This window comes from Aedes aegypti, chromosome 2 (assembly GCF_002204515.2).
Source record: "Aedes aegypti strain LVP_AGWG chromosome 2, AaegL5.0 Primary Assembly, whole genome shotgun sequence".
In the NCBI taxonomy this organism is placed as follows: domain Eukaryota; kingdom Metazoa; phylum Arthropoda; class Insecta; order Diptera; family Culicidae; genus Aedes; species Aedes aegypti.
Window position 1 is genome coordinate 115,476,430 of NC_035108.1, and position 16,503 is coordinate 115,492,932.

The following is a 16,503-nucleotide window of genomic DNA, read 5'->3' on the forward strand; positions in this document are numbered from 1 at the left end:
GAGATGCCCAATTCGACTCTCCTAAGCGTGCCTACGAACAACAGTGAGAGATTTTATTTTTAGCGTCGCACTGTTGCCTTGTTTGTGCCACACTACTCATTAGCCAACGTTGGCTCAATGAGATGGTTAGTATGGGTCCGGCTTTCGACGTGGTCGTATCTCGTCATATCGACCCCTTTTGCGATAGAGAGATCGCCGCTCAATTTTACTCAACTAGGGTTGTCATGTCTATTACGGCTTAACCAGCCGACGGTGTTTTGAAAAAACCTGAAGGTCGTAGACACAAAAGTCAATTTGGACAAATTGAGATGTAAGATTGTGAAAAATAATAGAATCGTTCTGGTGGGCTTCGATCCCACGACTCCCAATACGCTAGACTGGGCGCGTTAACCAACTACGCCACAGAACGGGTAACGATTCTGCAGCGCAATCGGCCAACCTGAAACCAAAGTCCGTCACGACCCCATTTTCTCCTTCACAACCCTACACCTCCTTCGGCTCTCTGAGATGCCCAATTCGACTCTCCTAAGCGTGCCTACGAACAACAGTGAGAGATTTTATTTTTAGCGTCGCACTGTTGCCTTGTTTGTGCCACACTACTCATTAGCCAACGTTGGCTCAATGAGATGGTTAGTATGGGTCCGGCTTTCGACGTGGTCGTATCTCGTCATATCGACCCCTTTTGCGATAGAGAGATCGCCGCTCAATTTTACTCAACTAGGGTTGTCATGTCTATTACGGCTTAACCAGCCGACGGTGTTTTGAAAAAACCTGAAGGTCGTAGACACAAAAGTCAATTTGGACAAATTGAGATGTAAGATTGTGAAAAATAATAGAATCGTTCTGGTGGGCTTCGATCCCACGACTCCCAATACGCTAGACTGGGCGCGTTAACCAACTACGCCACAGAACGGGTAACGATTCTGCAGCGCAATCGGCCAACCTGAAACCAAAGTCCGTCACGACCCCATTTTCTCCTTCACAACCCTACACCTCCTTCGGCTCTCTGAGATGCCCAATTCGACTCTCCTAAGCGTGCCTACGAACAACAGTGAGAGATTTTATTTTTAGCGTCGCACTGTTGCCTTGTTTGTGCCACACTACTCATTAGCCAACGTTGGCTCAATGAGATGGTTAGTATGGGTCCGGCTTTCGACGTGGTCGTATCTCGTCATATCGACCCCTTTTGCGATAGAGAGATCGCCGCTCAATTTTACTCAACTAGGGTTGTCATGTCTATTACGGCTTAACCAGCCGACGGTGTTTTGAAAAAACCTGAAGGTCGTAGACACAAAAGTCAATTTGGACAAATTGAGATGTAAGATTGTGAAAAATAATAGAATCGTTCTGGTGGGCTTCGATCCCACGACTCCCAATACGCTAGACTGGGCGCGTTAACCAACTACGCCACAGAACGGGTAACGATTCTGCAGCGCAATCGGCCAACCTGAAACCAAAGTCCGTCACGACCCCATTTTCTCCTTCACAACCCTACACCTCCTTCGGCTCTCTGAGATGCCCAATTCGACTCTCCTAAGCGTCGAAAGCCGGACCCATACTAACCATCTCATTGAGCCAACGTTGGCTAATGAGTAGTGTGGCACAAACAAGGCAACAGTGCGACGCTAAAAATAAAATCTCTCACTGTTGTTCGTAGGCACGCTTAGGAGAGTCGAATTGGGCATCTCAGAGAGCCGAAGGAGGTGTAGGGTTGTGAAGGAGAAAATGGGGTCGTGACGGACTTTGGTTTCAGGTTGGCCGATTGCGCTGCAGAATCGTTACCCGTTCTGTGGCGTAGTTGGTTAACGCGCCCAGTCTAGCGTATTGGGAGTCGTGGGATCGAAGCCCACCAGAACGATTCTATTATTTTTCACAATCTTACATCTCAATTTGTCCAAATTGACTTTTGTGTCTACGACCTTCAGGTTTTTTCAAAACACCGTCGGCTGGTTAAGCCGTAATAGACATGACAACCCTAGTTGAGTAAAATTGAGCGGCGATCTCTCTATCGCAAAAGGGGTCGATATGACGAGATACGACCACGTCGAAAGCCGGACCCATACTAACCATCTCATTGAGCCAACGTTGGCTAATGAGTAGTGTGGCACAAACAAGGCAACAGTGCGACGCTAAAAATAAAATCTCTCACTGTTGTTCGTAGGCACGCTTAGGAGAGTCGAATTGGGCATCTCAGAGAGCCGAAGGAGGTGTAGGGTTGTGAAGGAGAAAATGGGGTCGTGACGGACTTTGGTTTCAGGTTGGCCGATTGCGCTGCAGAATCGTTACCCGTTCTGTGGCGTAGTTGGTTAACGCGCCCAGTCTAGCGTATTGGGAGTCGTGGGATCGAAGCCCACCAGAACGATTCTATTATTTTTCACAATCTTACATCTCAATTTGTCCAAATTGACTTTTGTGTCTACGACCTTCAGGTTTTTTCAAAACACCGTCGGCTGGTTAAGCCGTAATAGACATGACAACCCTAGTTGAGTAAAATTGAGCGGCGATCTCTCTATCGCAAAAGGGGTCGATATGACGAGATACGACCACGTCGAAAGCCGGACCCATACTAACCATCTCATTGAGCCAACGTTGGCTAATGAGTAGTGTGGCACAAACAAGGCAACAGTGCGACGCTAAAAATAAAATCTCTCACTGTTGTTCGTAGGCACGCTTAGGAGAGTCGAATTGGGCATCTCAGAGAGCCGAAGGAGGTGTAGGGTTGTGAAGGAGAAAATGGGGTCGTGACGGACTTTGGTTTCAGGTTGGCCGATTGCGCTGCAGAATCGTTACCCGTTCTGTGGCGTAGTTGGTTAACGCGCCCAGTCTAGCGTATTGGGAGTCGTGGGATCGAAGCCCACCAGAACGATTCTATTATTTTTCACAATCTTACATCTCAATTTGTCCAAATTGACTTTTGTGTCTACGACCTTCAGGTTTTTTCAAAACACCGTCGGCTGGTTAAGCCGTAATAGACATGACAACCCTAGTTGAGTAAAATTGAGCGGCGATCTCTCTATCGCAAAAGGGGTCGATATGACGAGATACGACCACGTCGAAAGCCGGACCCATACTAACCATCTCATTGAGCCAACGTTGGCTAATGAGTAGTGTGGCACAAACAAGGCAACAGTGCGACGCTAAAAATAAAATCTCTCACTGTTGTTCGTAGGCACGCTTAGGAGAGTCGAATTGGGCATCTCAGAGAGCCGAAGGAGGTGTAGGGTTGTGAAGGAGAAAATGGGGTCGTGACGGACTTTGGTTTCAGGTTGGCCGATTGCGCTGCAGAATCGTTACCCGTTCTGTGGCGTAGTTGGTTAACGCGCCCAGTCTAGCGTATTGGGAGTCGTGGGATCGAAGCCCACCAGAACGATTCTATTATTTTTCACAATCTTACATCTCAATTTGTCCAAATTGACTTTTGTGTCTACGACCTTCAGGTTTTTTCAAAACACCGTCGGCTGGTTAAGCCGTAATAGACATGACAACCCTAGTTGAGTAAAATTGAGCGGCGATCTCTCTATCGCAAAAGGGGTCGATATGACGAGATACGACCACGTCGAAAGCCGGACCCATACTAACCATCTCATTGAGCCAACGTTGGCTAATGAGTAGTGTGGCACAAACAAGGCAACAGTGCGACGCTAAAAATAAAATCTCTCACTGTTGTTCGTAGGCACGCTTAGGAGAGTCGAATTGGGCATCTCAGAGAGCCGAAGGAGGTGTAGGGTTGTGAAGGAGAAAATGGGGTCGTGACGGACTTTGGTTTCAGGTTGGCCGATTGCGCTGCAGAATCGTTACCCGTTCTGTGGCGTAGTTGGTTAACGCGCCCAGTCTAGCGTATTGGGAGTCGTGGGATCGAAGCCCACCAGAACGATTCTATTATTTTTCACAATCTTACATCTCAATTTGTCCAAATTGACTTTTGTGTCTACGACCTTCAGGTTTTTTCAAAACACCGTCGGCTGGTTAAGCCGTAATAGACATGACAACCCTAGTTGAGTAAAATTGAGCGGCGATCTCTCTATCGCAAAAGGGGTCGATATGACGAGATACGACCACGTCGAAAGCCGGACCCATACTAACCATCTCATTGAGCCAACGTTGGCTAATGAGTAGTGTGGCACAAACAAGGCAACAGTGCGACGCTAAAAATAAAATCTCTCACTGTTGTTCGTAGGCACGCTTAGGAGAGTCGAATTGGGCATCTCAGAGAGCCGAAGGAGGTGTAGGGTTGTGAAGGAGAAAATGGGGTCGTGACGGACTTTGGTTTCAGGTTGGCCGATTGCGCTGCAGAATCGTTACCCGTTCTGTGGCGTAGTTGGTTAACGCGCCCAGTCTAGCGTATTGGGAGTCGTGGGATCGAAGCCCACCAGAACGATTCTATTATTTTTCACAATCTTACATCTCAATTTGTCCAAATTGACTTTTGTGTCTACGACCTTCAGGTTTTTTCAAAACACCGTCGGCTGGTTAAGCCGTAATAGACATGACAACCCTAGTTGAGTAAAATTGAGCGGCGATCTCTCTATCGCAAAAGGGGTCGATATGACGAGATACGACCACGTCGAAAGCCGGACCCATACTAACCATCTCATTGAGCCAACGTTGGCTAATGAGTAGTGTGGCACAAACAAGGCAACAGTGCGACGCTAAAAATAAAATCTCTCACTGTTGTTCGTAGGCACGCTTAGGAGAGTCGAATTGGGCATCTCAGAGAGCCGAAGGAGGTGTAGGGTTGTGAAGGAGAAAATGGGGTCGTGACGGACTTTGGTTTCAGGTTGGCCGATTGCGCTGCAGAATCGTTACCCGTTCTGTGGCGTAGTTGGTTAACGCGCCCAGTCTAGCGTATTGGGAGTCGTGGGATCGAAGCCCACCAGAACGATTCTATTATTTTTCACAATCTTACATCTCAATTTGTCCAAATTGACTTTTGTGTCTACGACCTTCAGGTTTTTTCAAATTTTTCATATTCTCCGGAATCGGAAATACTAGCTGGTTTTCATCACTTCATCACAATCTAGTAACATAACCAGGAAACCTCCAATCAACATCCTCAGCAAACAAAATATTAAGTTCTATATCTCAAAGAATCACTTTTTTTTATGGAGCTGACTAGGCTCCTGAAAAATTCTTTAAGTAACAAAATCAGAAAACTTTCAATCAATTTTCCTTACAAACAGATGTTTAATGCCCCATATCTCTGAGTAATACTAGTTGATTTTGATCGCTTCTCGTGAATGGAGATTACCAGACTCCTGGGAAATTCCGTTAAGCAACAACACCAGAAAACTTCCAAGTAACTATTTTTCAACGAAAGAATTTTACATGTTCTTTGTCTCAATTAATAATACTAGCTGATTTTGATCACTTCTTTTTTTATTGAGCTGACCAGGTTTTTTTTGAAAAATCCCTCAAGTAATAAAATCAGAGAACTTTCAATCAATTTACGAAACAAATCAATTTTAAAAGTTTCTCAATCATTAACACAAGCTGTTTTTCATCACTTTTCTTTGATCCGTCAACAAAATCAGAAAACTTCCAGTTAAAATTCTCAACAAACGAATTATGTTCTATACGAACATCTCACCAAGTCATACTATCTGATTGCTATCACTTCTCTTTGATACTGTTGACCGGCCCCCTTGAAAATCCATAATGTAAAATCCAGAAATCCAATCAAATTTCAAAACAAACAAATGTAACATGACCTACGGTTACGCACAATTCATTTTCTTGCAGATGACACAATATAATGAACGATAATAAGTTAAGTTGAATAAAGTCTCACACGGTTATTAATATTATCATTTTTTTATGGAGGTTTAACTTCCCTCTTTTATTTATTTTCATTCTCAGTTCTCTTTTCAAACTACCAGAGTTACTTATTGGTGGCAGTAGCCCACTCGCTCTGCATTTTAATTATGTCCTTCAAATCTCATATTTTCTCCGTATAGCATATGCAGAAATAATCTCATCTGAATTGTTAACAGTAGCCCACTCGCTCTGCTGATTCGATTATTTATTTCAACTATCTCGCTGTCTTATTAAGCATCATGCAGGAATCCGCTCATCTGCAGGGCTAGCAGTAGCCCACTCGCTCTGCTCTCTGTTTTCTTATCTTCATTTTCTGAAAGAACTATACAGGAATCCGCTCATCTGCAGTGCTAGCAGTAGCCCACTCGCTCTGCTTTCTGTTTTCTTATTTCTGAAAGAACTATGCAGGAATCCGCTCATCTGCATTACTAGCAGTAGCCCACTCGCTCCGCTGATTCAATTATTTATTTCTACTCACTTTCTCTCTTATTAAGCATCATGCAGGAATCCGCTCACCTGCAGTGCTAGCAGTAGCCCACTCGCTCTGCTCTTTATCACTTTTCTTTTTTTTTTAATTATGCAGGAATCCGCTCATCTGCATTACTAGCAGTAGCCCACTCGCTCTGCTGATTCAATTATTTATTTCAACTATCTTTCTCTATTATTAAGCATCATGCAGGAATCTGCTCATCTGCAGTGCTAGCAGTAGCCCACTCGCTCTGCTCTTTATCAGTTTTTTTTTTTAATTATGCAGGAATCCGCTCATCTGCATTACTAGCAGTAGCCCACTCGCTCTGCTGATTCAATTATTTATTTCAACTATCTTTCTCTCTTATTAAGCATCATGCAGGAATCCGCTCATCTGCAGTGCTAGCAGTAGCCCACTCGCTCTGCTCTCTTTCTTCTTATCCTCATTTCCTAAAAGAATTATGCAGGAATTCGCTCATCTGCTTTACAAGCAGTAGTCTACTCGCTCTGCTCTTTATCACTTTTCTTTGTTATTTATTTTTTTTTTTTTAATTATGCAGGAATCCACTCATCTGCAATGCTATCTCCAGTGACACATTCGCTCTGCTTTTTTTAATACCTTCCCTTTTAAAGCCGCCTGTAAGAAACCGCTCATCTCAACATCATTGTTAGCAATAGCCCATTCACTCACCATTATGTTCTGATAACTTAATTTATTTTAACATTATTCTGCATTTGCTCGTCTGCAATGCTAGAAGAAGCACATTTGCTGAAGCTGTTATTAATTTACTTAATTTTTTTGTTTTCAGGATTCTCTCAAAGCAGATTCTCAAAATTTGCTGATATATGAATCGTCAATTTTAGTTCTGCTTTTCCACATAACGCAAAGACTGCAAAAGAGATTATGGAATATTTTCGTAAAATATGTATGCTAATATATCACGATTCATGATGATTCAATTCCGTTTTATGTTACACTGCGTTTAAGCAGAAACATAAGAACAATCAGAACAATATTTTATCGTACTTCCGTTTCAGCTGCGGCATGATTACCCCGAATATGCTGTTCCGCTCAAGAAAAGTAAAAATTTCTGCTCAAAAAATGGTCAAGAAATTTCCTACAGTGAGCTCCATTTGAAATGACATTTCTTTTCAACTGGGACTGCGATCAAAGAAAAATGCATCGGGATAGGCGATTACTTTTTTGTTGAAGTGCATACTTCGCTTTACTCTGTAAAAAAATATATTTTAGATTTTGGCAAAAAAAAAAAAAATCGATTTGAAAAACTTGTATTTTTTCTTTTGATTGCCAAATACTTCTCCACTGTTCTCACTGAGCATCTTACCTCGAAATTTCAACCGCCATGTATCCGATCTGCTCTTCTGCTTTTTTTTGCTACACATTATCCATCCTAGAAAAATTATCACGATTGCAACTCTCAAAATAACCAATCAGATATTGGTGCTTACTCCTTTCACACAATGATATTGTCTACTAAAATTATTCACAACACTACCGACTGTGCCATGTCGTATTCTTTCAAAATAAAACATTAATTTTTTTTTTTTATTCATGGCGTCACCAGCGGTTATATTTTCTCATTTTATTTTTTTTTTTCACCTTGCGCAAACTGGACTCAAACCGTCCGCGTCGAAAATCGTTATTAGACTGAGGAGCATGCGCAACAACATCGACCAGTCTTACTGCGACGCATACCCCTGTCTCTTTTACTCATTCACTTCGCTTCATTCCATTCCATTCAGTACCAGCGTCGTAGCGTCAGTCGACGTATTTCTCTTCTGCATCCATTCAGCTTAACCCCTCTGTCTCCGCATCTATTCTCGCTGTTCGCATACATTCTCGTGTTCATTTCGATCACTTGCGCTAGAAGCGAATGCAAAACTTACGATTACACTGAACGAAATGCTCTAGAATTAAAATATTCAAAGTTTTCTTTTAGCGGCGAAGTTAAATATTTTGATTCCTTATGATAGAATTGTTACTCTTTTTTTTTCTTAATTTACTCTATAATACTACACCCGGGTATTGTAAATCTCTGGGGGATTGATGAAAGACATTGGAGGATGTAGTTTGACGGAACGAGTAGCCTTCCCGGTTAGACTGTAAAGAATTGATAATTAGTCCAATAAAAAGTACGACGGTAAAACTTACTGTTTATATATATATATATATATATATATATATATATATATATATATATATATATATATATATATATATATATATATATATATATATATATATATATATATATATATATTTCTTTTTTTGTTTTTTTTTGCGGTTGTTCGATCAAAACCAGTAAACGAGTTCCGGCGCGTATTTTCTTCGAAGAAAAGAAGAAAATTTCTTCTCTTCGAAGAAAATGTGCGCCGGAATTCACCTGCAGGACTTGGTAATTTTCACTCCGACTTCGCTTCACTTGATACCTACCTTGATACCTTGATGGCTACAGCGTAGCATCACGCCATTGCCGGGCGTATTGTAGAGCTCCATCTTCGTCGGTCTTGGGCGAAACTTCTCCAGTTGCCCCGAACGTTTAGGGTCGCCAGGTCCTCTTCCACTGCGTACAGCCAGCGTATTCGTGGTCTTCCCCGAAGCCGCCGGCCTCTACCTGGTTCCCTGCTGAATATTATTTTCGCAATTCTTTCTTCCGACATTCGCACTAAGTGACCAGCCCACTGAAGTCTGCCGTATTTTACACACTTGATATCAGTAGGTAAATTCCGGCGATTAATTTCTTCGAAGAGAAGAAATTTTCTTCCATTATGCACCAGCAAGAGAATTTTCTTTTTTTCGAAGAAAATACGCGCCGGGATTCGCCTACAGGATAAATGATACCACTAACAATTGCCCATGTATATTAACAACTTGCATGATTCGTTTCAAGGCACTTGTTTAACAGCAATGTTTACTCCTAAACTTAGAAGCCGAAATTTTCACAAGTCTTTGACGTTTACAAAGTGAGTCAAATATGTTTGTGTTTACTCAAAAGTGAGTAAGGTCGTTTTTTTCATGATTGAGTAAGAAGTTACTCACTTTGATAAAATAAAGTTACTCACTTTTGACAGCTAACTTGAAACTTCAAAAGTGAGTCAAACTTACTCTCTTTTGAGTAGATTTGAACGAGCGTGAAAGTTTTTTGTTTTGTTGTCATCAAACACATAAAAACTACAGAATCCATTTCGAACTGCAGAATCTAGGGTACCCAGCGCACGAACAGCTCAAGAAATTGTCGATAAAGAAGATTTTATGCAGTAATCACGTTCCCGAATAAAAAAAACTGCAGTTTTCTAAAGAATTGGCTTGTTTAGAGGTATCCTGATTTTAACATATTCTGATTCTACGTTAAAAAATGAGTCAGAATCCAAAGTTTCATAATTTTTCGTGCCCTGGAACTATTTTTAAAACACGTTTGAATTTAGTATGGAAATCGCGTTTGAATCACCCCTCGGCAAATTTTACTTCGGTACGAGCTGTCATTATGCAAATGGAAATGTCATGGAGTTGACGGAATGAAATCTTTTTTAATCATTTACTATATCAAAATTAAGATATTAAAGCGCAATAAAATCGTGTTACACTTAGAAAAATGTGCTCTTTCGATCAAGCTACAAAAAACTGTGAATTTTTCATCACTCAACAACCCAATTCTAGTTCTATAGAAAAAACCACACGGAGAAATTTGAAAATACTAATTAGAGCCTGTTCACAAATTTCATAACGCTGAAGGGGGTGGGTGGGTGTCCTCGGAATGTTACAGCTTATACAAAATATGTAGAGTATTCATACAAAAGCGCTGAAGAAATGGTCAAGAAATTTCCTACAGCTCCTGAGCTCCATTTGAAATGACATTTCTTTTCAACTGCGTACTGCGATCAAAGAAAATTGCTTTTCTTGAGCATTTATTGCAAGAAATTTCCCACGCATCGAGATAGGCGATTATTTTTCTGTTGAAGTGCATACTTCGCTTTAAAGCGCTACCCAACATTGGTTCAACATGGCGTCTAGTGCCATTGTTTTGATTATTTTGGGACTGACAAAACATATGATTTTTTGGATAGGAGACTACAATGATACCTTACTGATGCGTAAAACCAAAGACAAATTAAAAAAAAAACATTTTTTTTTGTATAACATTTAACAAAATGTCGAAAAGAGAAAAAGCGTCATCAAATACGACGATTCAATGCTATATATTTATTTGACAGAAACTAGCACTAGCAGCACATGAGCCGTATACTCGAAAATCTGGAGCAAGTTAGGGTAAACCGACCAGAAAGTGGGTACCAAAACGCGAAGTACCAAAAACGATATGAGGAAGAGCCGAAATGTATGCAGGATGACAGCCGAGTCAGTCCTCTGAGCTAATAATAATAAGAATCAGATGATTAAGTGTTTAAGACTTCTCTTGAATTCGAATTCGTGAGATATGCTCATCGCACTGCTTTGACAGCGAGTGAAACGTAAAACATTATTTCAAATATTAGTGGTCATGAAAATTATGTTATTCTGTATTCATTTGCACTCTGAAGCTTTGTAAAATAACAAATGTGCTACGTGAGAGACAAGGCAATCCAATATAACCCTCAACAAAATACACATTTAATGTTAGCATTAGTATTAAGTATTTCGCACAAATTCGTAGGTAGTACAGTCCTAGACCATTGTATGAGGGTTGCCTCCTTCCTGTCCGTTACTGAAGTCAGAAATTTGGGTCTAACCTCTAACTCTTACACAAGATTGACGCAACCTCCAACAGTCGAGAGCTATTCTGGCCACATCCTTGCGAAAGCTGGAGAATGGGAAAGGATGATTGATTGAACACCTACTTAAGAAAGATGCAGAGAACTCTACGTTACAGGATGTTGTTGATTTTTTTTATTGATAAGGGTAGTGCCATGGGATACGTTTGGCAGACGTTATCAAGGTTAAGGCGCGTGCTACGTAAAAAATGCGGAGAAAAAAAAAATACATATGCGTGAAATCAACGACGACGTGTGGATTGTTTCGAGAGTAAAAAAAATATCACGATAGCCCACCCAAAGAGTGTTTTACAGTCAAATGTATTTTTTTTTAGTAGTTCTCAATCCAGATTGGCACTCTCGATAAAATATGTTAAGGCATTCTCATAACGTTAAACGGAAACATCTTTGCAATTGACTGAATTTTGTATGTTTTATTGGTTGAGTTTTTCGTCAGGACCTTTTAGCGGTGGAATTAATTACAGTAGGTATAATCACTAATCACATAATCGTAACTGATCGGTAATCGGTCGGGTGAAGGGGAATTTGTAACTCAGACAATTCACTATTATAATCGAATAAATAGTCAACTTATTATCACCTTTATCCCGATAGCCTTCTATTTTTTTATATAGATACCCGTCCAATTGAAGAATTTAGTTTAACGATCATTTTGGGTTTGCGAAAGGTACGAACGAAGTTACTTTTCTAGCTGTATATTACGGGTTTGATTTATTTCATGTTTCGCTGAGTGGCTTGGTCTGCAGCATGCGATGAAGCCATTTACATATTTTTTTTGGCTTTGAGCAGGTAGTATCGGCTTGTTTCAATTACCTGCTGCGTGAGTCTGTTTTATTCGACTTTTAGATGAGGATTCTTACAACGTTTAAATAATTATTGCTACATAGAATTAATGCTTTCTATTGTTGTTTCGTCAAGTACAAGGTTGATTTTCGTGCTGTCCCAATAATTACGTAAATATGATTATTTTGCGATTTGCGTTTACTTATATTTTTTTTTGTTTCGATTGGTTTGCAATCAATCCGATTCGGTGACGATGGAATACAACTTTAAAGCGGTAACAGTTTCAACGAGCTCTAGATTTATAGGTTGATTGAAGCGTTAACTCAAATTCCCTAATTGATTCGTTAATATGTTTCGTGGATGAAGTTCTTAGCGCGCCTACAGGGTTCATCTACGATTGGTCAACAAATGGTGTAATTATGCACTTATTTCGTTGCCGTTTTTGTCAGAGCTGAAGATCTTTTTTGACCATCCAAAATCAATCAATGATTAGAAAACATAGTGTTGTTACAAAGAAGCAAATAACAAATTCAATGTGACCTACCTCGGGTTGTAGGTCTAATCGAGTAATATTGGAAAATACATTTGAAAGTTTTCTAACGCATCAAAATGTCTTAATATACCAAATATTGTTTTATGAATAATTAGTGTATACTTTTATGAATAGCCCTGTTATTTTTGACCGATTCTAAAACTCTTCAATGTGTAAGAAATAGTCAAGTAGGTAACTTGGGTAAGACGTAATTTATGCAGCTCTGAATTCATGCGACGTAATTTATGCAGCTCTGAATTCTTGCTCAACATTACTTAAGAGTCTATGTAAATATAAGAATCTAACTATGACATGTCCAAAAACATTTTTTAGCAATATCTTGATTTTACCTAAAACGTTTCAAACACCTCTATTTAAAACGTTTTAAGTGCATTTTCCAATATTGTTCAACTAAAAAACTGTAAGATAGATTTTTAAATTTAATTAATTTTGATGTAAAGAAAAAAATACAATGATATGTGCTATAGGTATGAATACGAAAATGTAAACATGTAAGCAAATGTAACTTTTTTAACTATTGATTGGTATTGGATGTTCAAGTTAACTCCGAAAAGTATTTCACAAGCAACATTAAAAAACATAAAGTTATCGTCATTAAAATTTTCGGATAGTGGTAGAGTCGCGAGCAAAACTGAAATATCCGAATGGCAGGGGAAGCTTTTGTTTGTTTTTTTTTTTGTTCTCTCGAAAGATTACATATTAAGCCTAGGTTTCGTTTATATGACTGCAGGCGATCTACATTTTTTTCGAAGGGTTAACGTTTTTCTTTGCTGCATGATTTGCACCGATCTGCCTGCGGAATATGTTGTCTTACTTCGCATTGTACGAGTTTTCTCTCTCATTATAATGATGGCGTTCGCTAGGAATGTTTTGATGAACACGTGGCTCTGTATAAGTATGTTCAACTAACGAAATATCAATAGACTAGATAGTTATAGGCAATAGTGTTTTGTTTTCTTTTTGTTCAACAGTTTAGAATAGTCTATGAATAATTTGTTATCTACCACGCTACCATTCATGATTTTGTTATATGATTTGCGATAGTTTTTTCCATGATCGTTACACAGACCTACTGTTGTTTCGTCCAGTTTAGTTCGGAATTGTGTTTGGAGTGATTGTAATGAGTAGCTCAAGTTGAACTTCCAGCAATAGTAACTGAGAACAAACGAAAGCCAGTTAAGCTGAAAGATTCCGTGGAATGATTGCTGATAGTCATTTCATGATTCTCTACTCGTTATTTCTTTGGACACATTGTTACACTCAGTAACATTTAGTACAGGGGATCACATTGGTGGCAACGATTACGTACCATTGTGAAGCGGAAGCACATACATTTGGATGTATTGGAGTGGACCGCATTTAAATGACGGAAATCAAGGTTGGTAACACCATTCTTTTTTACTACACATTCACTGGTCCTACTTGTACATTGATTGATAAAATATGTCTAACGCTTTGACTCTAACTAGACTTTAAACATCCAGCAGAGAGTGAGGATTGTTGCACTTATTTTCTCTGATTGTTTCTTGCACATTTATGTGATTATATTTTTCAAATCGAGAATTGCTCAAAATGGTAAGCTCATGCAGGCTATCCAATCTATCCAGAAGCAGCAGCTCAAAATAGAAAACTTCTCCATTTTTAAGCATATTTAGTACAAATAATTAATTATTCTACCATTACTATCAATTACTTCATAAACTATTATAACCATAGACAAACAGACGTGTTTTAGTATAAATTGTAAGAAAGCTCACGTATTATCACTTCACTGCTATCTATTTAAAGAACTGTGACAACTTTACAAACTTTTTGGTGAAACATAATATGTGATTCAATTAATTTCTCGACTAGGCACAACCCTTTGCCAGTAACAGTTTAGAACAGTTTGGAAAAAAGTATGAAAATTTGATCGATCGACGGAAAAACGAAATCAACCTAAGGAAGTTACCAGTAGAAATTCCTTCACGATAGATCCAATCATGACTCCAGAACTTCTACAAGCATCCTGGTCTGAAAGAGTTTTTCGTAAGATATATCCAAGAAATTCGACAGGAATCCCACAAAATTTAAATTTGATGTTCTAATAGAAAATTCTCCCGAAAATTGAGTCTTCTCAAGGCCAACATCCAGGCCCGGATTTGGGGGGAAGGGGGGGGCAAAGGGGGCAAATGCCCCGGGCTCCCCGATTAAGGGGGCCCCCCGAGGAATCATAATTCAGAACAAAAAACATTTAAAAGTACCTTTCAATGTTTTTTATTTAGTCATTTGAACATATAATTTGAACGTTTAAGTTAACTTTCCAATATTTGATTCAATTTTTTTCTCCATCAAATAGCAGAATCGCCCAGTATAGTTTGTTCAATGATAATCCTTCAATATATTACAAGAAAACATTAATGTTAAACCAAAATCTTCGAAATTCTTCTCTACTTAGTTTTTAAAAAATATTGGAATTAAAATGCGCTTAACGGTTTTGCAGGATCTTTAAAAAATACGGCTTAACCTGTAATGCATTGCTAAACTCCAAGAGTTTATTGGGATCCAATCAGAACTTTAACATTTGAATATATTTGCAATTCTATCAGACACTTGAAATGTAAGGGAAATTCCTACAAAAAAAGGCCAAATTTCATACAAAATGTTCAAGTTTAGGGAACTGTATGACAGCTTCTAACGAACCGATTGACCTGAAATTTGAATTACATTTAAGGGAAATTAATCAATTTCCATTGAAGAGTTTGGAAGGCATTAAAAAGTACTTTTTGTGGGAAGGCTTTGACCACGGAGACCCACCAGGTACACAGTGGTACCGACAAAAACACCGGGGGAATTTCGGTACGCGTACGGGAAGAACACTAGGACACAACAAAGTGCATTTGCTCGTCGCGGCGGTCGGTTTATTACTATCAAACATAACATAAACAACAACATACATACGAATCACAGGGTAGGCGCAAGGCAATGATGATAAACATCGTCAACATAAAACAGACTGGTCCAAATTACAACACTCCTCCTCGATGTATTCATCACTTGTCTTCACAGTTACACAAAGTTTTGAAAAGTTCTCATTGGACAACACAGTCTACACAAAGTTCCTCCTCTTGCATCAATCACTCCTGCTTCGTCAAGTATACCACAAAGTTCACCAAGTTCACAGACTATCCACGATGTAACACTTAGCATCGGTTTCCCTCGTCATAACAGTCATAAAATTCTTCTTCTTGGTGGCACTCCTCCTCAACGAGATGCCCAGCTGCAGTTTTCCGGCGGTTGCCGCTCTTCTTCACACATTCTGCGGTCTTCAAAGCGTACAGCTCTCCACAAAGTTCTGCCACAGCTTGCATTTCTCCGCTACGACTCACAATCTGGCACCTGGACTCCACAAAGTTCACTTGCAGTCCCTTTTGTGCCAGCTTCCGGACTGAAAGCAATCCACAGTCCAGCTCCGGAACGTACAGCACGTCTTTCACCACAACTTCATTCACTTCTCCGTTGTCAGTAACGCACTTCAGGAAGCCTTCTCCTACACCGGCGGATCTCAGCACCGAGCCATCCGCCAAGTTCACTTCAACCTTCACATTTTCGTCGATCTTATCGAAGAACTTCCTGTCGCTGGTCATGTGGCTCGAACAGCCACTGTCCACGTACCAGCCGTTCCGCTTCCGCTGTCCGCCAACACCAAAACAAATTCCGGGATTTTTCTTCACAGCTTTCTTCACTTCCGGCCCTTTTTCTTCCCTTTCACGTAGCTCTGGGCAATCCCTCCGGAAGTGGCCAGGTTTCCGGCAGTAGTAGCACACTCGCTGTCGTTTCACTCGCTTCTTGCTACCGTTGTTCACTTTCAGCGCACGGTCACTGCGCTCACCGGTTACCTCTCGCTTCTCCATCCGTCGGTGGTACTCGTCCATCAGCCGCTGCTTCACGAATTCCAACGTTTGGTCCGCATCTGGCCGGCTCTCCAATGCCGTCACCAACCCGTTGTACGACTCCGGCAGACTGCGATACACCATCGCCACTTGCAGCGAACTCTCGAGCTTCTGCCCCGCACACGATAGCCGATCGAACAATTCCTCGATCGCATATAGGTGCTT